Source organism: Phyllobates terribilis, unplaced genomic scaffold (genome assembly GCF_046119375.1).
Source record: "Phyllobates terribilis strain yellow unplaced genomic scaffold, ASM4611937v1 Scaffold_2__4_contigs__length_985480577, whole genome shotgun sequence".
In the NCBI taxonomy this organism is placed as follows: Eukaryota; Metazoa; Chordata; class Amphibia; order Anura; family Dendrobatidae; genus Phyllobates; species Phyllobates terribilis.
In genome coordinates, this window is record NW_027362762.1 from 584,251,300 (window position 1) to 584,274,952 (window position 23,653).

The following is a 23,653-nucleotide window of genomic DNA, read 5'->3' on the forward strand; positions in this document are numbered from 1 at the left end:
CTGGGGGCGTGTGCGAGTGTGGGGGCTGTGGCTGATGGGGGTGCCTGCCTGTCGGGGTCCCCTGTGTCTGGGGGCTTACCTGGGGCAGGGGCTCCGGCAGTGCGGGCATCCAAAGGTGCTGCAGCAAGGCTGGGTGGTGCTGGGGGAGGAGCTACTCCTGGCTCTCTTCCTGCCAGTAAGGCAGGAAGCTCCAGGTATGCTGGGAACAGTGGTGCTGCGCTGCTTAAGCCCTGCAGCGTGGTCCTTAAAGGGCCAACAGTGCTCAGCGTGCAGAAACCCCCGGCAGGGAAGACGCCGCCAGCAGACGGCAGTACCAACATTACAGGTAAAGCGGACGGTGGAAAGGAAACGGAGCACAGAAAGTGCACCCAAAAGGGAAAAAACATTGACCGCAGGGCGAGTGGGGTGATTGTAGACATGAATGGGGATGGTGTGGGTATGAATGTGTCTGTGGTTGAGGATGCAAATGGCAGTGTGTCTGCGGCAGGGTGCGTGAATGGAGTGTCTGTTGGTAGCAGGGAGCATGGGGTGGGGTTCTTCTCGGGGGGGTTTCCTCGCTTCTGGACCTCAGGGATGGTGACTTGCGATGCCGTTTTCTGGAGGCCCTCAAGAACGGAGAACGGACGATCAAGGTAGAGGGAAGAGAGGTGGACCTGGCCTTTTGGCTGGACAGACATGGCCAGGCTGCCTTCCAAGATAAAAGGGAGGGTGAAACAGTATGGTCTCTCCCGACAGCCGGGCAGGGGGAAGCCAGGAGGAATGTGGTCCATCTTCGGTGGAGGTGCCGTGAAGCATGCCCGCCAAGAGCGAGGGTCGTGGAGCTCCTCCTGAAGATGGACTTCAGGGCGACTGACATCTTTTCCCTGATCCATCCTTTTGGTACCTCCATCTTCAACATCAGTTTTGTTCGGCCAGAGGGCTTAGAGCTCTTCTGGTGGAATTTTGAACTGGTGAAGTACGAGCCCGGCTAGCGAGACTTTGCCGTGCAGGTGGTGTCTCGCCAAAATGGCGTAAAGAGGGTGACCGTTCTGACAAGTAACGAGTCACTCTCTGGGATTGATATAATGACGTGGCTTTCTCGCTATGGGGAAGTCACGGACGTCCCAAAGAAGAACAGGGACGAGTTCAGCATTTGGTCAGGGGGCTGGACCTTCATGATGAAGTTGAAGGTTTCAGGAGGTACTGTCACCCACATCCCTTCCTCAGCTTTTCTGGGGAGGGACAGGATACTGATCTTCTACCAGTGGCAACCGAAGGTCTGCCACAGGTGCGGTGACCCCCGCCACTTCAGCGTGGGCTGCAAGTTGCAGAAAGGTGCCTTGTGTGGCTGGGTAGGTCATCTGGCCGCAGCCTGTGGTGACATTAGGTGTCACCTGTGTGGTGATCTAGGATGGGGGCGGGAAGGGAGCTGAGGGGTCAGTGAGGAAAGGCGAGGCGAGTACACCTGCCCACCAGTGGCAACAGGTGAGGCGCCGAGGGGACAGGGGGCAGGATAAGCCTCAGGCGACTGGGGTGATGACTGTCCCCTCCCTAGAGGCTGCAGCCAGAGCCTCTGAGGCCCTGGGGGAGAAAGCGGTGAGCGAGGAGATAAGGAGGATGGAGAGGGAGGAGGCTGCTGCTTCCGATAACTCCTCCCAGTATGAAAGTCTGGATGAGGAGGTGGTGGAGCAGCCAAAAAAAACGGGTGACAAAAGTACCGGTAAGAATCGGAAAAAGAACAGGAAAAGGGCAAAAAAATCTAAAGCCCCCCCCCTGGCTGCTGAGGTGCCTATGGAAGGGCTCACCGGCTCCCCTCTGATCCCCCTCTCCAACCTGTTCCAAGCCCTCGATGGCTCTGCTGTGTCGGAGGTCGGGGGTGAGAAGCCGGTGGTAACATCTGGGGTGCCTTCGGGGAGCGACTGGGTCCGTCCTCCGGGGGACTCTCATTCCCCTGGGGTGGGGACTGCCCCGGGTTCCAGAGGTGAGGAATCTTGTGATGGGAAGAAGGTGTCCGATGCTGGAGGGGTGGGCATGGACACCTCAGTGTCGCTAAAGAGGAGGGGTGAGTCGGGGTCCTCCTCAGAGGGCGAGAGGAAATCGGGGGGGACGGTGAAAAAGAAGGCCGTCTAACTCATTCACCCATGATGGCGGAACCTACCCCGTTGACTCTGGCGTCAATTAATGTCGCCAGCATAAAGTCAGATGCGGCCAGTTTTAAGGCCTTTGATTTTTTCACCCAAGTTGAGGCTGGCATTTTATTTTTGCAGGAGACCAGACTAACGGACATGGGGGTCATTTACAAAGCAAAGAGGGAGTGGAGGTGTGGGCCCTCATACTGGTCTCTTGCGGCCGAGCCGTATAGCAGGGTAGCGGTCCATTTTAAGGCCGCTTCGGTGGAATGCAGATGGGTGATTGAGGTAGAAATGGGGAGGTGCTTGGTTCTTGACGTCTTCATGAGGGGACAAGAGCTCCGGCTCATTAATATCTATGGCCCGCAGTCTAAGTGGGACTGTAAATGTCTCATCCTGAAGGTTAAGCCCTATCTTTTTACAAGCCGGTAGGTGGTCTTCGGTGGGGATTTTAACACTAAAGATAGATCCCGTGATAGGGGAGGCCCCGGAGACCGGCTGGCTTATGATAGTAATTCTTTTAATAGCATAGCGAGTGAGGCTCGCCTGGTGGATGTCCACATCTGGCACACCCCAGGTCACAGGGGTTTCACCTTTCATAGGGGTAGCAGTAGGTCTAGGATAGATAGGTTTTTTTAAAATGAGGAAGCCGTCTCTTCTGCAGTGTCCGCTGTTGAGGTGGAATTCTCCGACCACTGTTTCATTTTCTTTTCCTTGAATGTTACAGAGACCCCTCGGATGGGGAGAGGCCCATGGAAGCTGAATTCGTCCCTGTTGGAAGAAGCGGATGTAAGACAATCCTTTGAGGAATTTCTTCAGAGCCAGGTACCTTGCTTGGGTCTCTGTAGCAATAAGTCTAAGTGGTGGGAGATCTTCAAAAGAAGGGTCGCCAGGTTCTTCCATTAGCTCTCGAGCTTCAGGGGCCTGAACAGGCACCGCCTGTATCGGGATCTGGGGAGGAAACTTGAGCAGTTCATCTTGACTGGAGGGGACCGAGAGGAAATTTCCAGGGTGAAGACCTTGCTCAAGGGGTGCCAGTATGATAGGCACACATCCTTGGTTTTTGAGAGGGATTTCGGGAGGTACCGCTCGCCAGACCCTAACAGAAACTGCAGGATGTGAGTGAGTTGTAAGGTGGTGACAGGACTGATTGACAGTACGGGGTTCCTGAACAGATCCAAATCAGGGATCCTGGAGGTGGTCAGATCCTTCTACTCGCACCTCTTGGGGAGGAGGGAACCTGATTGGGATGAGATGTCAGCTTTCCTGGCTGAGACCATCCCTGAGCCAGGGGATGACCCCTCTCTTCATGTTTTGGCAGAAGCAATCAGGGAAGAGGAAGTCAGATGGGCGATTGATGGGCTTCGGCCCAAAAAGTCGCCTGGTCCAGATGGCTTAACATCCGAATTTTACAAGACTTGTAGGGACTCTTTGGTCCCCCTCTTGACAGAGTTGTTTAATGAGTGTCTCTCCTCGGACACTCTGCCCAGTTCAATGAGGAAGTCAGCCTTGATTATTCTGTTAAAGGGTAAAGACTCATCCCGTATTGAGAATTGGTGTCCCATAGCGCTTCTCAATACGGACCGAAAGGTTCTGGCAAAGGTGCTTTTTAATTGGTTGGTGAAATTTGCACCCCGGCTCCTTTCGGGGGCCCAGCACTGCTCTATTCCAGGCCGCAGTACATTTAGTGCTGTGTTCGGTGTCTGAGAGGCAGTGGAGCAGAGCAGGGCAGGTCACTGGAAGGGGTACTTGCTGTCCTTAGACCAGGCGAAAGCCTTTGACCGGGTTAACCATGAGCACCTCTGGTCCGTCCTTCTGAGGTACGGTCTGCCCGGGAGGTTTGTTGATTGTTTGAGAGTTTTATACAATGGGGCAGAGACTTTTCCGCTCGTGAACGGTTGGGTCGGACACCCTTTTGAGGTGGAGTCTGGTGACCGCCAGGACTGTCCTCTGAGCCCACTGTTATACGTGTTCACGATCGACCCCCTTCTAAGGAGCGTGGATCGTGGACCATTGATGGGAGTCGGGATGGACCGGGTGGAGCCAGAGGCCACCTTGAGGGTAGTGGTGTACGCCGATGACATCTCCCTTTTTGTATCCTCGAGAGGGGAAGCAGATTGGGTCATGTCTGAGGTTGAGCGCTACTTGGTGGCATCTGACGCGCCCAGTGGATGGGGACGACTCGGAGCCCGGGCCTTGCTCTTAGTTTTGGGGGATGCCGCGGTGGCCGGCTCCCGAGGCCGTATCCTGGGGTCACTCTTAAAAGCAAGGAATTGGGGGGGAAAAGGTGTTTGGGAAAGGGGAAAGTTCGTGACGCCACCCGTGGTATCTGGTGAGGATCACCAGCGCTGCTGCAGTCCTCTGAGGCCGGTGGTCCGGCAGCTTAGTTGTTGCGGCTCCCCACAGGTGGAGCGGGGCCTCAGGGCTGCGTAGGAGAAGGGATGCAGGACAGAGGGGATCCAGCCGGGTCAAAGGAAGAATAGGCACACACACAACAGTTCACTTCAGTACCTTTAATGGTGGTGTTTCAGGCACGATCCGGGGCACTGTAAGGTGAAGGGTGCATTTCAGGACTCTCCCCAGTGAGCGGGTGTGGGGCCTCCTGTTTCTTGCCTTTTCCTGTTAAGTTTATGACCTGCCTGGAGCTAGGCCTAACTTGGTCTCTGGTAGGGCCCTCTGTTGGAGTTCACACTCCCTGGACTCTTGGGCCTCAGTGACTCCTGACCCTGGTATTACGGTCAGCTTTTGGTATTCCTGGGACATGTAGTTCTACAGGGGTTCCGGTTGTTTCTGCTGGTCCTAGAGATCCTTGCAGACGCAGACCTGGTGTCCGGTAAATGCTTGTGGGGTGAGCCGGTTAAGCTCCTCTGCCCCCCTATGTAGCTCGCTACTCCACTTGCCTTCGGACGCGCTCGGGGCCCTCACTAGGCTTCACACTGGCAGTAGGCCTCGCTACTCTTCACCGCTCTTATGGCGTCGGCATGCCTTGGGCTCACTAACTGAGCTCCCTGAGTCTGTACTGGACTGGCAACTTCTCTGGCTGCAGCAGACTGACTAGACTGCATACTCCAGGCTGTAGATTCCAGACTCAACTGAACTGCCTAGCTCCACCTTCCCTATTTATATCCCTAACGGGCTCCCTCTGGTGGTCTGAGGTGGAAGGTGGAGGTGTGTGTATGCTGTGAGGGCCTCTTGTGCAGGAATCCGTCCATGCACCCCTCTAGGATCTGTGGCACTAATGTGCAGAAGGGGCGCCACACATCCGGGTCCATGATCAAGCAGGATAAGTGTGAGAGTCTCTGGCTGGGAGGGTGAGATCCAAGGTTTGATCTCCCGGACACCCTTCCCCAGCAAAACTGGGAGGGCAGACTTAAGATTGCCTCCCATAAGGTGGATCAGTGGAAGGGTTGGTCCTTGACCCTGAGGGAAAGGGTATTTGCTCCCTTTATTAATATACTTGGGCAGTGTCTGCATCTTGCCAGAGCCTCTTTGGACATGGGTCCACAGTCTGTTCTTCCAATTATTGTGGGGGAATAGGCTGAACCTAATAAAGAGGGAGGTCACGTAGGGTATGTTCAACCCAGTGGTGTTTCTAGTAAACACCTTTCTTAAGGTAAACATCACCAACCTCTGGTTAGAGAGGGCTCCTTAATGGGTATTCTCCTTTAGGGCATGGTTTTGGACTTTCTTCCAGGAATGGGAGACAGGAGGGCAGGTGAAGGACCTTCGAACGCCTCATGGGCATCTTCCGGCTTTTGCTACCCCGGTTCTGAAGGTGATCTGCCGGTGGGGTCTGGGAGTGTGGGAGATCAGGACCATGTCAACGAGGTTTATGGACAATAGGGTCCTGTAGACCCACTTTCAGAAGCCCCTGGAGCTCAAGGATTGCCAAAGCTGGGATCTGGAGGTGGGGCTTGGTTATTTGAGTGGATCCCCTTGAAGTTTTGGGACTTGGCAAGGTGCTGCTTCCATGGGAGACTGTATGTGAGGGACAACCTGAAGTACAGGAACTCTGACCGGGATTGTCCCCGCGAGGAGTTTGGCGGCATGCTTGAAAGCATGGAGCACTTCCTGCTTCGGTGTCCTTTCAATACAGAGGTCTACAGTAGGTTGGGTGCTTCCATTGGCTGGCCTAGGCTGGCAGGCCTTTCCTATGCGGAGTGGGCCTATGGGGCATTCAGGTCCCTTGGTGGCCGAGATCAGGGCAAGGTTTTCTTAGTTAGCTTAGTGACTAGGTTCTACACGTGGAACGCACGGTGTTTAGTGTCCACCCAGCAGAAAGCCCTCCCCCGGGAAGAGGTGATTAGGAACATCCTGGGTGACCTGGCAAAAGTGCGCTCGCTGGAGTATGAGAGGCTGGGTGCAGGGAGGGCTTCCCTTCTATGGAGAGTTAGGTTCTGTGTGTTTGTGATAGGATGAGCTTAGTCTTTTATATTTATTTGTAGGGTCAGATTGTTGTGTAGGGTCAGGGAGGAACACATAGGGACAGTCTTTAAGGATAGGTAGTTAGTATTAGGTTGGTAGTGAGGGTCAGTGAGGGACAGCCAGGGACAGGTAGGGAAAGATTGGTAGGGCGGTAGGGACAGGTTTTTCTTTTTCTTTATTAGGGAGGGACAGGGAGTTATGTGATATTTTAGGGCTCCCCTCACTTGTAGGTTTTTTTTGCAAGCACTGAACTTGGGTCTGATTTTTGATTCATGGCTGGTTTTTTATGGTTAGTTGTTATGTTGTCATGTTTATGGTTAGTTGTTATGTCGTCATGTTATATTTTTATGTTGTGTTATTGTTTATTGTATGTATATGTATTGCGCTTGGGGGGGTTTAGTTTAGGTTGGGTGGGGGATTTCAGGGGGGGAGTGGAGAGGGGTTTTGGTAGAATGGATGTCCTGCGGGATGCGAAAAAAAGGCGAAAAAGGAACTTTTTGTGTGTGATAAATGGCCACAAACTTTCGTGGGACCTTGGGTGTTGGTTGCGGGGGAAAAAAAATATAAATAAAAATTAAAAAAAAAGAGTTTTCCGTGTGTGTAGAGTTAAGTTTTGGCCAGGTGGCCTATCTCTTATTTTGGGCGATGGGCCAGTTTTTAGTTTTCTTTTTTTTTAACGGGTTAAGTGTGAATGTGCGGGTATGAATGTAGGCTGTTGGGGGCTTTGTGCGCCTTAGGGCGAGGTCTGGTAAAGAGGTACGTTAAGGTCTTCCCTTGCTGGGGGGTCTCCTGGAGAGCGAGGACATTTCTGTGTCATGTATTATTTTGTTGGACTCTGGAAATTTCAGACTTGGGCTATGTCTTGCTGGGGTTTTTTCTTGCATAATGTTTGTATTTGTGTTTTGTATCTGTGTTTTGTACTTTTTATAATAAAAAAGAATTCCAGTTCTGTCTGCTGCATCTCCAGACAGGAAGAAGAGGAGGGGGAGCCTGTTGGTGCTGGGATCATGTACTGCTGTAGGAGCTGGGAAGGAGGGAAAAACATCTCCCGGACTTCATCTGACCCCTTCCCAGTTAAGGGAGGTGAGCCTGGGACTGGCTTCCCACCTCCCGGTCCAAGCCGGTGGGGGGTGGGAGAGCTCAGAATCCAGCTAGGGTGACCACCAGGTCAGGCCAGGGCTCCAGTGCGAGGACCCGCAAGACCCCTGAGGCCATGGCCGCGGCGGCTCCTTCTCATGGGGGGAGTGAGAGTACGAGCAGGGGTGCAGCAGCCGTGCCCCTTGACTGGGGCACTAAGGATGCGATGGAGGAGTCTACTGTCAGCTATGACTCCCGCATACATGCGTACCTCTATGAGTATGAGGAAGCTTCTAAACAGCTAAGGACCATCTGGGGGGAGTTGACGGTAGCAAGGGATAGAGCTAACAGGGCCTCCAAAAATAAAAGGACCGCCCTCTCCGCCGCGGTTAGGCAGCTGATGGGGTCCATCCAGGCACTGGAGACCAGAAGATGTGACATCCTCGCTGGCAGTGGCCCTTTTCGCCATTCTCCATGCCCTTTTCGCCGGGAGAATGGCGACCGGTTCAGAGCCATGACCGGTGGGGCTCCTGGGGGCCATATGGTCCCTCCCAACAGCCGGGCCGGGGGTAGCTAGGAGTAATGTGGTCCGTCTTCGGTGGAGGGGCAGTAAAGCATGCCCGCCAAGAGCTAGGATGGTGGAGCTCCTCCTGAAGATGGACTTCAAGGCAGCTGACATCTTCGCCCTGATACATCCTTTTAGCACTCCGTTTTTCGACGTCACCTTTGTTCGGCCGGGGGGCTTGGAGATCTTCTGGTCGAACTATGAGCTGGCAAAGCGAGAACCCTGCTGACGAGATTTTGCCGTGAAGGCAATATCTCGCCAGAATTGCATCAAGAAGGTGACAATCCTAACAAGCAACAAGTCACTTCCTGGGATTGACATCTTGACGTGGCTTTCCCGGTATGAGGAAGTCACGGAGGTCCCCAAAAAAAATCAGGACGAGTTTGGCATTTGGTCAGGAGGCTGGACCTTCATGATAAAACTGAAGTGTTCAGGTAGTACGGTCACCCACATCCCTTCCTCAGCGTTCCTGGGGAGGGATAGGATCCTAATCTTCTACCAGGGGCAGCCGAAGGTCTGCCACATGTTAGAACCCTCCTGTTAGTTTTTGCTATCTTGTGTTTTGCGGTCACGTGACCAGCTGCCTATATATTCCAGCTCCGCCCTTCTGGCTTTGCTGGACTTCAGTGTTTTTTGCCTGTCTCTCTAGCCAGGTGCTTCGGTGCCTATCTCTGTCTAGTTTGCTTGGTCCTCTGGGATGTCTAGTACTTTTGTCAGTTTGTCTTTTTGCTCAGCAACAACTTCTGTTAGGAGGTGTCCCATTTTTGTCCCAGTCCTTAGTTCTTTTAGGGACCCCTCCCTTTATTCTATAGGTCTCCGTTCAGACTAGCCGAGGATGAAGGCGGGTCTGTTCACAAGGAACAGGCTGCCTACTACATCGTAGGGATTAAGCTTAGCCTTACTGTAGGGACAACTTTTCCCATTTTTTCCTTAGTTTATGTTGCAGATCATAACAGTAAGTTCAGCCCAAAAAAAAAACTAAAAGGAAAGAAATTCGGGGATCAATATGGTTTCCGTCCAGGAGTTGGCTCAACGCCTGCAGGGATTGTCTCTGGAGGTGGCCGAGCTTCAGCAACACGTGAGTAGCTGTCCTGGAGCGCATTTTGTGGAACCGAAGGTAGGACTGCCTGATATTTTTTATGGTAAACAGCAAGATTTTTTTTCCTTTAAAAATGCTTGTTTGTTATATTTTCGTTTGAGACCGAGGTCCTCTGGGAATGAATCACAGCGCATTGGTTTTATTATTTCACTTTTGCGCAAAGAACCACAGGGTGGGCCTTTTCTCTCCAACCTAATGATCTGTGTTTAAGTTCTGTTGAGGATTTTTTTTCTGCTATGGGGCTATTATATGACGATCCTGATCAAATCTCATCTGCTGAATCAGAACTTAGACGTTTGAATCAAGGGTCAGATGATGTTGAAATTTATTGCACACACTTCAGGAGATGGGCCTCAGAAGTTAAGTGGAATGATTCGGCACTGAAAAGTTTATTTCTTGCTGGTCTGAGTGAAAGGGTTAAGGATTTGCTAATTGCATTCCCTGCACCTGAGACTCTGCAAGAAGCTATGCAGTTAGCTGTTCGTGTGGACAGGAGAATAAGGTCCAGGGTCAATGATGTAAAAACTCCTGTAACTTCAGGTCCTAGTTTCCAGAAAATCTGCTCTGACAGCGGAGAACCAATGGAGGTTGGGGCGATGTCACTCCGCTCTCAAGAAAGAGATCGGAGATTCGCCGAAGGTTTGTGTCTTTATTGTGGTAAAGCTGATCATTTGATTAAGTATTGTGAGCGTCGTTTAAGTAAAGAAAAAAAAAAGGTCAGTTACGCCCGTATAGATTGTTTACGCTCTGCAGGAGTGTTCCTTTCTGGGTGTACTACTCTGCAGGGAGATTTGATTGAATTTCAGGTATTTGTGGATTGTGGTTCAACACTTAATGTGATTGATAAAGGGTTTTTGGAAAAACTTAAATTGAAATCCAAACCTTTGTCATCTCCTATTTCTGTGGTTGCAATTGATAACATGCCTTTGAAATGTATTACTCACAAAACTGCTGCATTTCCTCTCACTATCAATGGTGTTCACCAAGAAATTTTGGATTTGGTTGTTTTGGATAATTTGCCCTCTCCAGTTGTTCTAGGATTGCCTTGGTTAAAACTGCACAATCCTTTGTTGGACTGGTCTACTAATGTGATTAAGTCTTGGAGTCCGAAGTGCTATGATAAATGTTGTAATGGTCGCATTGCGGCTGTGGAAAAATGGGAATTACCAGTACCTATTCAAGATTTTTGGAGGGTTTTTTCGGAGGAGGAGTCGCAAGTTTTACCTTCTCATAGGGATTATGATTGCACCATTGAGTTTGTTCCAGGTGCTACTCTTCCCAAAAGTCGCTTGTTTAATCTTACTATCCCTGAAAGAAAGGCCTTGGAGGAGTACATACAGACTAGCCTGGCTGCTGGTCACATTAGACCTTCTAAGTCGCCTGTGGCAGTCGGATTCTTCTTTGTTAAAAAAAAGGACGGCGGTTTACGTCCATGTCTGGATTTTCGTGAAATTAATAAGATTACCGTACGCAATTCCTACCCATTGCCATTAATTCCTCACTTGTTTAACCAGTTAGTGGGGGCCAAGTGGTTCTCAAAAATTGATCTCCGAGGGCCATACAATTTGTTACGTGTGAAGGAGGGTGATGAATGGAAAACTGCTTTTAACACTCCGGTAGGTCATTTTGAGAATCTGGTGATGCCCTTTGGTCTTACCAATGTACCTGCATTTTTTCAGAACCTTATTAATGACATCCTGAGACCTTTGATTGGTAAGAATGTAGTGGTGTATTTGGATGACATTTTGATTTATTCACCAGATTTAGAGTCCCATTGGCAGAGTGTACGTGAAGTTTTGCAGTCATTGAGTGATAATTCACTCTTTGCTAAGCTGGAGAAATGTGAGTTCGCTGTGCAGAAAAATTTTTTTTTGGGCTACATTGTCTCCAGCGAGGGCTTTGAGATGGACACGGTGAAGGTTCAGGCTGTGCAGGAATGGCCTAGGCCTATTGGTTTGAAATCTATACAGAGGTTTTGGGGTTTTGCCAATTATTACAGGAAATTCATTAAGAATTTTTCTGTAATTGTTAAACCTCTAACCGATCTCACCAGGAAAGGTGCGAATATGACTCAGTGGACTACTGAAGCCATTGAAGCGTTTGAGTATCTCAAAGAGAGGTTTAGTTCTGCCCCTATCCTTATACAGCCTGATGAGACCAAACCTTTTTTGGTCGAGGTCGATGCTTCATCAGTGGGGGTCGGAGCAGTTTTGTCTCAGGAGAACAAGGGTGGAGTACATCCTTGTGCCTTCTTTTCGAAAAAAATTTCGGAAACCGAACTGAATTATGATGTTGGAAATCGTGAGTTGCTGGCTATTAAACTTGCGTTTGAACACTGGCATCATTTTTTGGAAGGCGCTAGATTTCCTATTCCGGTTTTCACAGATCATAAGAATTTGGTCTATATGGATGCTGCCAAGTGCTTGAATGCCCGTCAAGCTAGGTGGGCACTTTTTTTTTCTCGGTTTCATTTTTCTGTTACCTATATCCCTGGTACTAAGAATGTTAAAGCCGATGCTTTATCTCACAGCTTCTCTCCTACGGTCGGTGCCGAGGAGGAGGAGAGCATTTTGCAGAAAGGAGTTGTGGTGGCGGCATTGGACTCCGATTTGGAGAATGGGATTCTGAATGCTCAAGATGATGCTCCAACTAACACTCCCCATGGGAGGTTGTTCGTGCCTAGAGCCTTTAGGAGACATTTGTTTGTGGAGTGTCATGAGTCTCCAGGAGTTTCGGAGACCAAGAAACTGATCAGTCGCTGTTTTTGGTGGCCTGGATGGCAGAAGGAAGTCATCAAGTGGGTGCGTCAGTGTACTGTGTGTGCCAGGTCAAAGGCTTCACATACTCCTGCTGCGGGGTTGCTTTGCCCTCTGGAGGTTCCTAGTGCGCCTTGGATGCATCTCTCTATGGATTTTATTACTGATCTTACTGTGTCTGAGGGTTTTACTGTCATCTGAGTGGTCGTAGACCGTTTTAGTAAGATGTGTCATTTGGTTCCATTCATTAAGTTGCCCTGCGCCAAGACACTCGCTAAGGCGTTTGTTAAGGAGATTGTCAAGCTCCATGGCGTTCCCACGGATATTGTTTCTGATAAAGGACCTAAGTTTGTGGCTCGCTTTTGGCGTGCTTTTTGTGACAGGTTGGGAGTTCATGCGTCATTTTCGTCTGGTTATCATTAGTGTTGAGCCACCCCCATAGTGTTCGGATTCGGTTCGGTTCGTCGAACACCGGGATGCTCGTGGAACTGTTCGTCGAACACCTTAGAACACCGTTAAAACCAATGGCAGGCAAACAAAAACACATAGAAACACATAGAAAACACCTTCAAAGGTGTCCAAAAGCTGACAAACTGCTCAGAAGACAGTCTCTTTAAAAAAGCCGGCCGGCAATTCAGCATTGGCATACACCGGTACCCGACAATTTAGAACTGAAAGAATAAAGCATCACACATAGATTAGATAGATGGAAACATGTCAGTCACATATATAAGAAGTACAGTGATAGTGGTGATTACTGTACTTGTCATTTAGTGTTAAAATAAAGGATTTATTAAAAAAAAAATTGGCGTGGGGTTCCCTGTAATTTTAGTCTGTAGCGGAGGTTAAGCAGACGGCTGGGGCAGATGTTTGAAGCCTGGGAAGGGGGTAATACCCACGGAGCTTCCCAGGCTACTAATATCAGCCCCCAGCTGAATACCTAGCCTTTACTAGCTATTAAAATGGGGGACCCCAAAAAAATGACGTGAGGTCCCCCCTATTTTAATAGCTAGCAAACGCTAGGCAGAGAGCTGGGGGCTGAATATTGGCCCCCTCCCAGGCTAGAAACACCAGCCGTCAGCCGCCCCAGAAATGGCGCATCCATAGGATGCGCCAATTCTGGCACTTAGCCTCGCTCTTCCCACTGCCCTGTAGCGGTGGCAGTGGGGTAATAGGGCTGGGGTTGATGTCAGATTATAATGCCAGCTGACATCAAGCCAGGTTAGTAATGGAGAGGGGACCAGACTAACAGACATGGGGCATTCCTCACATGTATTAAAGCTGTCAAACAGTTGCAAATCATGTTCAAGGAGCGATGAAAACGTAGTGCCTGAGCACGCTGAAGATTATAAGTGCTTGTGACGCGCCCCCTGGGCCTGTGTTGTGCAGGGGAACCCGGAACCGGGCCTGTTGTAGAATGCTGGGGGTTGTAGTCTCCGTGTGGCGGTGACCCGGTCCGTGCCCAGGGTGGTCAAACCAGTGGCAGTCTTAATGTATAGCAATTGTCCGACCACGCCACCCGTGGATTGCGGTCAGTGGGGACCGCCGCTGCGCTGCCGACCGCTGAGGCTGATGTTGTTTGCGCAGCCGAGTATGGGATAACTCCCCACGGGAGAAGTATTGCCTCAGGGCAGCTAATGTGAGAGATGATGGGAGTGATGGTGTGAGGGTCCCAGTGCTAATGGTGCTGGTGCGGCAAGGAATCACAGAGACGTGAGGTGCAGTTCAGGGTCTTTACTGATGGTACAAGGCAGACCCTCCCGGGAGTACTGGCTAGTATAAGGGGCCTGGTCAGTCTGCGAGCAAGCAGGAGTTCCCCTGGCCAGGTGGAGTTGTAGGCCTCCCCGTTTATCTGCACTCTTCCTGGCTACCTTGCTGTCAGCGGTTACAAGTAGCCCACGTCCCTGAGTATACCGTGTGGTGCTCACCCGTATGGCTGGTGACTTGGGGCCTTCTGTTAGCCTCCGCTCCTGGATGGCGGCGCTGGTCCCTTCTTTGTGACTGAGCCTCCGGGCTTCTATGGCCAGAGGACCTGGAATCCCCTGCCGGTTGGTTTCTGCTGCTGGGTATATATCAGTCCCCACAGCCTCGGACTCCTGTGTCCGGTTTTAGTAACTTCAGCCAGGGCGAGCTATATCTCTGCTCACAGCCCCTGGCCTTCAGCTGCTGCTCCTACAGAGCTCCTGTTCTCACTTTCCCTCTCCAAGCTCTGACTGCTCTAATCCCGCCCCAGACCCAGTTTTTAAAGGCAGATTCCTCCCCTCCCAGGTCTGGGTGGGCCGTGTTGCATGTTTAGGGCTCCTGACCAGAGAAACCTCCCACTTGCTCTCAGACATAATATCTCTATTACTGTGGCAACCAGACCCCTGGGGTGTCACATTCCCCCCTAGTAAATTTTAGTACTCCGGGACTAAACACATTTTTTTTAAAGAAACATAAATACAAGGTATAACAATAATACAATAACATATTCACAAGAAACTTTAGTCTGTAGAGGTCACGGCGTTTCCGTGACCGGGTGTCCATATCACCCAAGGTGAAGTTTATGAAACAAAGGGGGTGTCCATGTCACCCAACAAGGCGAAGTCTTGGCACAGAATAGGGGACCTGTCCAAAGCAAACCCCTTGCGTTGTCCTTGGGCGTGGCTGCAAGGGTAGACTAACTACTTTGGGCCGCAAGGAGGCCACGCCAGACAGGTTTTCTCTTCCGCGGCCGTCTTCGCAAGAGGCACCAAGGTGCAACTATCTACAAAACTGTTCCGGTTATCCACTGTCCATAACCTGTTAGTCCAAATAAATCTGCAGGGTAACTGAGAAACATAATTAGTAACAGGCAACACACATAAACCATAAACATTTTTCAATAAACAGTCAACTCTACAGTGCATTGGTTTAGATTCTCCAGCGAGCGGGCATCTGACCTCTAGTGACTCTAGTGGACCTACGGAGCTCACTAACTGGTTCTGCACTACAGGGTGTAGGGGATGTTATAGGTAAGCTGGGCAGCTGTCTGCGCACTCTTTGGCTCACTAGGGGCACGGCAGGCTCACTACTAGCAGAGGGTTGATCCTCCTGTACTGCTGGTGTGGACTCTTCTGCCTCTTGGGCCGGCTGCTCTTCCAGCTCTACCGGTTCCTCTGTAGGCACTTGCGGGGCTGGCTGGAGAAAGGTGAGGACGGGTACCACGACAGAGCCGTTTACTTGTGTCCAAGACCGGGGGAAGTCTCCTAGTACGGTACTGATCATTTCTTCCCTTTCCTCTGCGGGTTGAGGGTTTTCTTGATCTTCTTCAGGGCTTTGCAGCTGCTCGGGACACTTCTTCAGGTGGTCTCTGGAGACAATGGCTGTGGTTTCTCCTCCATCCTTACTGATTACGCCGATTTTTGGGTTCTCATGGCTTGATGGCAGTACGGTGTACGGGTCCTTCTCCCACTGGTCGTCCAACTTGTGGAGCCGCCTCTTCCTCTTCAAGACCTGCTCTCCAGGTACCAGGGGAACAGCGGGAGCATACTGGTTATAAGCCTTCTCTTGCCTTTCTCTAGCTTGAGACAGACTTCGCTCGACGCTCTCCTGTACTTTCCGATACTGCTGCTGCCGTTCTGTATCCCAGTCTGCCTCTGGCAAGGTGTCCTCAGGCATCAGGACTCCCATATCCAGGTCAATAGGCAGCTTACCAGGTCTTGCTCTCATTATGTAAGCCGGGGTACAGTTGGTGGAACCTACAGGGATGTGGTTATACAGGTCCACCAGATCGGGCAGTTTCTCAGGCCACAGACTGCGTTCTTCCAGGGGCAATGTTTTTAGCAGATCTATCACCACCTGGTTCATCTTCTCGCAGAGTCCATTGGTTTGAGGGTGATAGGGCGTTGTTCATATCTTCTTGCAGCCATACAGGTTGCAGAACTCCTGGAAGACCTCCGCTTCGAAGGCTGGTCCTTGGTCTGTCAACACTTGGTCCGGGTACCCGTGTGGACGGCAGAAGTGCTGCTGGAAGGCTCTAGCTGCTGTTTGAGCCGTTAAGTCCTTGACCGGGACCACCACCAGGAACCGGGAGTAATGATCTACGATTGTGAGGGCGTAGACATACCCAGATCTGCTTGGAGCCAGTTTCACATGGTCCAGGGCTACCAGTTCCAGTGGCTGTCTGGTGATGATGGGCTGCAGGGGAGTCTTCTGGCTGGCTCGGTCTTTTCTTCTCAGGTGGCACGGGCCACAGTCTCTGCACCACCTCTCGATGGCTCCTCTCATGCCTACCCAGTAGAACCGTTCACGCAACAAGAACTCCAGCTTCTTCCATCCGAAATGCCCTGCTCCGTTGTGGTATGCCTCCAGAACCATAGCCGCGTCTCGTCTTGGGACCACTACCTGCCAGGTCAACTCATGTGTTCGAGAGCTAATGTAACGGGTCTGGTAGCGGAACCTCTGAGCTACTATACAAGGGGGCGGTCCTTGTAAGGGAGCGGGTGGCGACCAGGGAAGACGGGCAGGCAGTCACAGCAGGTGACCGGGGCAGTCTCTGGAAGAACGGGCAGGAGGTCACGGCAAGTGACCGGGGCAGTCTCTGGATGAACGGGCTGGAGGTCACGGCAAGTGACCGGGGCAGTCTCTGGATGAACGGGCTGGAGGTCACGGCAAGTGACCGGGGCAGTCTCTGGATGAACGGGCTGGAGGTCACGGCAAGTGGCCGGGGCAGTCTCTAGGTAAAGGGTAGGTACGACCTGTGATGGCTGAACCTCCAGGTAGGCTAGCAGGCAGATGGAAGATGTGTGCTCCCAGGTGAGCAAGCGAGAGTCTCTGGAATAGCAGGTGGTCACAGCACGTGACGGCAGAGCCTCCAGGTAGGCAAGCAGGCAGGTAGCGGCGGAGCGCTCCCAGGTGAGCGGGCAAGAGTCTCTGGAATAGCAGGTGGTCACAGCACGTGACGGCGGAGCCTCCAGGTAGGCAAGCAGGCAGGTAGCGGAGCAGCGCTCCCAGGTGAGCGGGCAAGAGTCTCTGGAATAGCTGGTGGTCACAGCACGTGACGGCGGAGCCTCCAGGTAGGCAAGCAGGCAGGTAGCGGAGGAGCGCTCCCAGGTGAGCGGGCAAGAGTCTCTGGAATAGCTGGTGGTCACAGCACGTGACGGCGGAGCCTCCAGGTAGGCAAGCAGGCAGGTAGCGGAGGAGCGCTCCCAGGTGAGCGGGCAAGCTGGTCCATAGACAGACTGACAGGAGTAGGAAGGCAGACCGTCGGACCTCAGGCTAGCAAGCAGGTAGCAGGATTATCAGGCAGGAAACAGACAGCAAACTGGCAGGACTCTGGCAGGAATCAGGCAGGTAACTGGCAGGTAACTGGCAACGGGACCTGAGGGCTGAAGCAGAGTAGTGAACAGTGCAACAACATTGCTCGGGCACCTCCATTTTGGAGGAGGTGCCTTATATATGGTGAAGTCCTCCGGCCATTGGCCGGGGACTCCTTAGGACGGCGCGCGCGGCCCCTTTAAGAGGGAGGGAGCGCGCGCCCTAAGCACAGTGGCCGGGAAGGAGCGCGCGCTGCCAGCAGAGCGGGAGGAGGACGCCGGGCTCGGAGCAGAGAGGTGAGGGGAACAGCGTCCCTGCCTAGCAGAGGGCAGGGACGCCGACGCTACAGTACCCCCCCCTTTAGGCCCCCCCTTTTTTAGGCCAGACAGAAATTTAGCAAGGATGAGAGGGGCATGGATGTTCTCCCGGGGCTCCCACGTTCTCTCTTCAGGACCAAACCCCTTCCAATCTACTAGAAAAAAGGTCTTCCCTCTTACCCTTTTGGTGGCCAGAATGTTCTCTACCTCAAATTCATTTTCAGCGGAAACCGGAGCAGGAGGCGTGCCTGTAGACTTGGAAAAAGAGTTAAGTACCACAGGTTTGAGGAGAGATACATGGAAGGAGTTAGGGATCCGCAAGTTGGCCGGGAGTTTCAATTTATAGGCCACCGGGTTGATCTGACTGATGACCCCCAGAGGACCGATGAACCGAGGCCCTAACTTATAGGAAGGAATCTTGAGCCGGACATACTTGGACGAGAGCCAGACCTTATCCCCTGGGCGGAATTGAGGAGGGTCCAGACGTTTTTTGTCAGCATGTCTTTTCATACGCTCGGATGACAGAAGGAGTGCGGACTGGGTACTCTCCCATATGGAGGAAAATTTGTTAACAAGAGATTCCGCAGCCGGATTGTCCACCGAGGTGGAGACGGGAAACGGGATCCGAGGATGCTGACCGAAGACTACAAAAAACGGGGATTTGGAGGAGGATTCGCTCTCGTGATTGTTGTACGAGAATTCGGCCCATGGCAGGAGATCCACCCAGTCAGAATGGTGGGCATTAACGAAGTGCCGGAGGTAACTGGTCAGGATCTGATTGATCCGCTCTACTTGACCATTAGACTGTGGGTGGTAAGCGGAGGAGAAGTCCAGGGTGACGTCTAGCAATTTACAAGTGGCTCTCCAGAAACGAGAAGTGAACTGTACCCCACGATCCGACACGATGTGACGGGGCAGGCCATGAAGACGGAAGATGTGGCGGATAAAGTCTTTAGCCAGCTCGGGTGCAGACGGGAGGCCTGGCAGGGGAATGAAGTGAGCCATCTTAGAAAAGCGGTCAGCTACCACCCAAATGGCCGTACAACCGGCAGAGACGGGAAGATCAGTTATGAAGTCCATCGCTATATGCTGCCAGGGGGCAGCAGGTACTGGCAGAGGAAGGAGGCGACCGGCTGGCAGGTGTCTCGGAACTTTGTTGCGGGCGCAGGACACACAGGCAGAAACAAAGTCTATTACATCCTTGTGCAGGTTAGGCCACCAGTAGTGCCGAGTAATAAGCTGGAGGGTCTTTTTCTGACCGGCGTGGCCAGCTAGTTTAGACGAATGACCCCAGTGTAGGATCTTCTCCCGATCAGGTACCGATACGAACGTCTTACCGGGAGGGAGACGATTTAGACTCACGGGAGCCACCTGCATTACTCTGGCGGGATCGATGATATGTTTAGGTTCCTCCTCGAGGTCAGATACCAGAAAGGATCGGGACAAGGCGTCCGCTTTGATGTTCTTGTCAGCCGGGCGAAAATGTAGAACAAAATCAAAGCGAGCAAAAAACAAGGACCACCGGGCTTGGCGCGGGTTAAGTCTCTGGGCATGCTGGAGATAAGCCAAGTTCTTGTGGTCAGTGTAAATTATTACCGGATGAAGAGCCCCCTCGAGTAGGTAACGCCACTCCTCCAATGCCAGCTTGATGGCCAATAACTCTCGGTCTCCTATGGAATAATTGCGCTCAGAAGAGGAGAAGAGTTTGGAGAAAAAGCCGCAAGTTACCATCCTCCCGGAAGATGATTTTTGAGTAAGTACAGCTCCGGCTCCAGAGGAGGAGGCGTCAACCTCCAGGAAGAACTGCTTGTTGCCGTCCGGACGATGCAGCACTGGGGCGGAAGAGAAGGCTTGTTTTAAGGAAAGAAAGGCCTCCTCTGCTTCGGACGGCCACTCCTTGGGATTAGTACCCTTACGGGTGAGCGCGGAAATTGGGGCAGTCCGGGAAGAGAAGTGTGGTATGAAGAGGCGGTAGTAGTTGGCGAAGCCCAGGAACCGCTGAATGGCCTTCAACCCCTCCGGTCGGGGCCATTTCTCGATGGCAGACAGTTTCTCTGGATCCATTCGTAGGCCGGTCTGAGAAATAATGTAGCCCAAAAACGGAAGCGAGGTCTGCTCAAAGAGGCACTTCTCATATTTAGCGAAGAGGTGATTCTGCCTGAGCCTGAGCAGGACCTGACGAACGTCCCTCCGGTGAGTCTGGAGATCTGGAGAGAAGACCAAGATGTCGTCCAGGTACACCACAACGCAGGAGTAGAGAAGGTCCCGGAAGATGTCATTGACCAACTCTTGAAAGATGGCAGGAGCGTTACAGAGACCAAAGGGCATTACCAGATATTCATAGTGGCCGTCCCGGGTGTTGAATGCAGTCTTCCATTCATCCCCTTGACGGATACGGACCAGGTTGTACGCCCCACGGAGGTCCAGTTTGGTGAAGACTCTAGCCCCCCTCAGGCGATCAAATAATTCTGGAATGAGCGGAAGGGGGTACTTATTCTTCACCGTGATCTGGTTAAGGCCTCTATAGTCTATACAGGGACGGAGAGAGCCGTCCTTCTTTTTTACGAAGAAGAAGCCTGCTCCCGCCGGGGAGGTAGATTTCCGGATGAATCCCCTGGCCAAATTCTCCTCAATATATTCGGACATCGACCGGGTCTCAGCAGCGGACAATGGGTAAATACGCCCACGGGGAGGAGTAGTACCGGGTAACAGGTCGATAGGACAGTCGTATGGTCTATGAGGGGGCAATGTCTCTGCCTCCTTTTTATTAAAGACATCAGCAAATGACCAATAGGGAATCGGAAGTCCAGGTAGATTAGTTGGGGTAGGAGAAGGACGGACGGGATGAACAGGAACCAAACAAGTCTTATGACAGTCCTGTCCCCAGCGAAGGACTTCTCCGGTCTGCCAGTCAAGCACGGGTGCATGTCTCTGGAGCCAAGGTAGACCTAGTAAGAGGGCGTGAGAGAGTCCAGGCAGAACATGAAAAGAGATGCTCTCAGAATGCAGCATTCCCACCTGCAGAGTTATGGATTCGGTGATGAGTTGGATGGGACGTGGTAAGAGGCCCCCATCCACAGCAGCGACAGATAATGGTACAGCCAGGGGTTTGGTGGGTATGCGGTATTTTTCTACCAGGGACTGTGAAATAAGATTCCCGGCCGCTCCAGAGTCAAGTTGGGCTAGTTCGAAATAACGATTCTCCCCGCAGATAATAGAGACTGACAGTAGCAGAGATGGAGAGGATTTATTCTTGTCAAGGTGGACCTCTCTGAGCGATCCTAGACACAGGCGTTTCCCGACCTCTCCGGGCAGGTACGGATTCGGTGCTCCTTACTGCCACAGTAGAAGCAGCTCCCCTCGGCACGGCGTAAGTCCTGACGGGTTTTGACCATCTTGGTCTGGTCGACCTGCATAGGCTCAGGAGAGTGTACCTGGGGAGAAACGGAGGGAGTGACGGGTTTCTGAAAAGTAGGAGCTAGACGTGGAAACCTCCTCTCACGGGTGACCTCTTTGGCACGCTCCTGGAACCGTAGGTCAATCCGGGTGGCAAGGGTTATTAAGTCATCGAGAGTGGTTGGAATGTCCTGACCGGCGAGTTCATCTTTAATACGGCCGGACAGACCCTCCCAGAAGACAGATACCAGAGCGTCGTTATCCCAAGCCAGCTCTGAGGCAAGGGTTCGGAAGCGTATGGCATATTGGCCCACGGTGAGATTTACCTGGTGGAGGCGTAGCAGAGATGATGCGGATGAGGTCTTCCGTCCGGGTTCGTCGAAGACTTTCCGGAAAGCCGTGAGAAAGGCAGGCAAGTCGGACACCAGGGGGTCTCCTCTCTCCCATAGAGGATTTAGCCAGGCCAGGGCCTCCCCGGTGAGATGGGACATGATGAAGGCAATTTTGGCCCAGTCAGAGTTAAACTGGTGGGACAGGAGTTCAAAGTGCAGGGTGCACTGATTTATGAAGCCCCGAGCCTGAGCGGAGTCGCCTCCGAAGCGAGGGGGTGCAGAAAGCCGGGGTCCGGGGTAGGATACCATGGTATTGGTGGGCAGCGGAGCTGCCGGGTTGCGAGTCATGGCACTGGCGGTGGTTGCTGGTGGAGCAGTCAGAGTGTCCAGGCGAGAATTGACATTCCGCAGGTGACCCAGGATGGACTCCTGTTGGGACCTCTGACGGGACAGTTCATGACAGAGGTCCGAGAGCGAGGGAGCTTGGGTGCCACCGGGTTCCCTGGCCCGAGCAAACTGTAACGGGTCTGGTAGGCGGAACCTCTGAGCTACTATACAAGGGGGCGGTCCTTGTAAGGGAGCGGGTGGCGACCAGGGAAGACGGGCAGGCAGTCACAGCAGGTGACCGGGGCAGTCTCTGGAAGAGCAGGCAGGAGGTCACGGCAAGTGACCGGGGCAGTCTCTGGATGAACGGGCTGGAGGTCACGGCAAGTGACCGGGGCAGTCTCTGGATGAACGGGCTGGAGGTCACGGCAAGTGACCGGGGCAGTCTCTGGATGAACGGGCTGGAGGTCACGGCAAGTGGCCGGGGCAGTCTCTAGGTAAAGGGTAGGTACGACCTGTGATGGCTGAACCTCCAGGTAGGCTAGCAGGCAGATGGAAGATGTGTGCTCCCAGGTGAGCAAGCGAGAGTCTCTGGAATAGCAGGTGGTCACAGCACGTGACGGCAGAGCCTCCAGGTAGGCAAGCAGGCAGGTAGCGGCGGAGCGCTCCCAGGTGAGCGGGCAAGAGTCTCTGGAATAGCAGGTGGTCACAGCACGTGACGGCGGAGCCTCCAGGTAGGCAAGCAGGCAGGTAGCGGAGGAGCGCTCCCAGGTGAGCGGGCAAGAGTCTCTGGAATAGCTGGTGGTCACAGCACGTGACGGCGGAGCCTCTAGGTAGGCAAGCAGGCAGGTAGCGGAGGAGCGCTCCCAGGTGAGCGGGCAAGAGTCTCTGGAATAGCTGGTGGTCACAGCACGTGACGGCGGAGCCTCCAGGTAGGCAAGCAGGCAGGTAGCGGAGGAGCGCTCCCAGGTGAGCGGGCAAGCTGGTCCATAGACAGACTGACAGGAGTAGGAAGGCAGACCGTCGGACCTCAGGCTAGCAAGCAGGTAGCAGGATTATCAGGCAGGAAACAGACAGCAAACTGGCAGGACTCTGGCAGGAATCAGGCAGGTAACTGGCAGGTAGCTGGCAACGGGACCTGAGGGCTGAAGCAGAGTAGTGAACAGTGCAACAACATTGCTCGGGCACCTCCATTTTGGAGGAGGTGCCTTATATATGGTGAAGTCCTCCGGCCATTGGCCGGGGACTCCTTAGGATGGCGCGCGCGGCCCCTTTAAGAGGGAGGGAGCGCGCGCGCGCGCGCCCTAAGCACAGTGGCCGGGAAGGAGCGCGCGCTGCCAGCAGAGCGGGAGGAGGACGCCGGGCTCGGAGCAGAGAGGTGAGGGGAACAGCGTCCCTGCCTAGGAGAGGGCAGGGACGCCGACGCTACAGCTAACCATTCTCCGGCACAGCTTCTCCCTGTAGAGGAACAGCTTACTTTTCTCCTTCCACAGTTGCTTGGTCTCCTCCGGAGCGTCTGGGTCAAGACTGGCATCGGCCTAGGTCAGCATTTCCTTCACCAAACGGACTGCGGGATCACTGTCTTGCGTCTCCGCCCAGTTGTAGTGGGCAAGGGATTGAACGTCACGGAGCACCTGTCCTTCACACGGTGGGAATACAGGGTAATCCCATGACGGTGGAACGCAGGGAACTCGACTTCTTCCAGATCTTCTGGATCTTCCCCTACGTCTGGTAAGTTCGGCATTCTAGACAGGGCATCCGCGTTGGCATTTGGGCGTCCCGCCCGGTATTTGATGGTGAATTCAAAGTTGGACAGGTGGGCCATCCATCTCTGTTCCAGGGCACCGAGCCTTGCAGTGTCCAGGTGTGTCAACGGGTTGTTATCCGTGTACACGGTGAATTTGGAAGAGGCAAGGTAATGCTTGAAATGTTCGGTCACTGCCCACACTACTGCCAGGAACTCCAGCTTGAATGAGC

At 52.8% G+C, this 23,653-nt stretch overlaps 1 protein-coding gene across 7 annotated transcripts in view; it reads left to right on the forward strand.

Annotated features, from left to right (window-relative positions):
- Positions 1-23,653, forward strand: part of SPDEF (SAM pointed domain containing ETS transcription factor) — a 319,442-nt gene that overhangs the window by 20,578 nt on the left and 275,211 nt on the right. For 3 of the 7 annotated variants that reach the window (XM_073670630.1, XM_073670629.1, XM_073670631.1), the window contains exon 2: positions 2,836-2,933. The exons of the other annotated variants lie outside the window; for them this stretch is intronic. The gene's annotated coding sequence lies outside the window, so the exon portion shown is untranslated. The remainder of the gene's footprint in view (positions 1-2,835; positions 2,934-23,653) is intronic. 7 annotated transcript variants of the gene reach the window in all.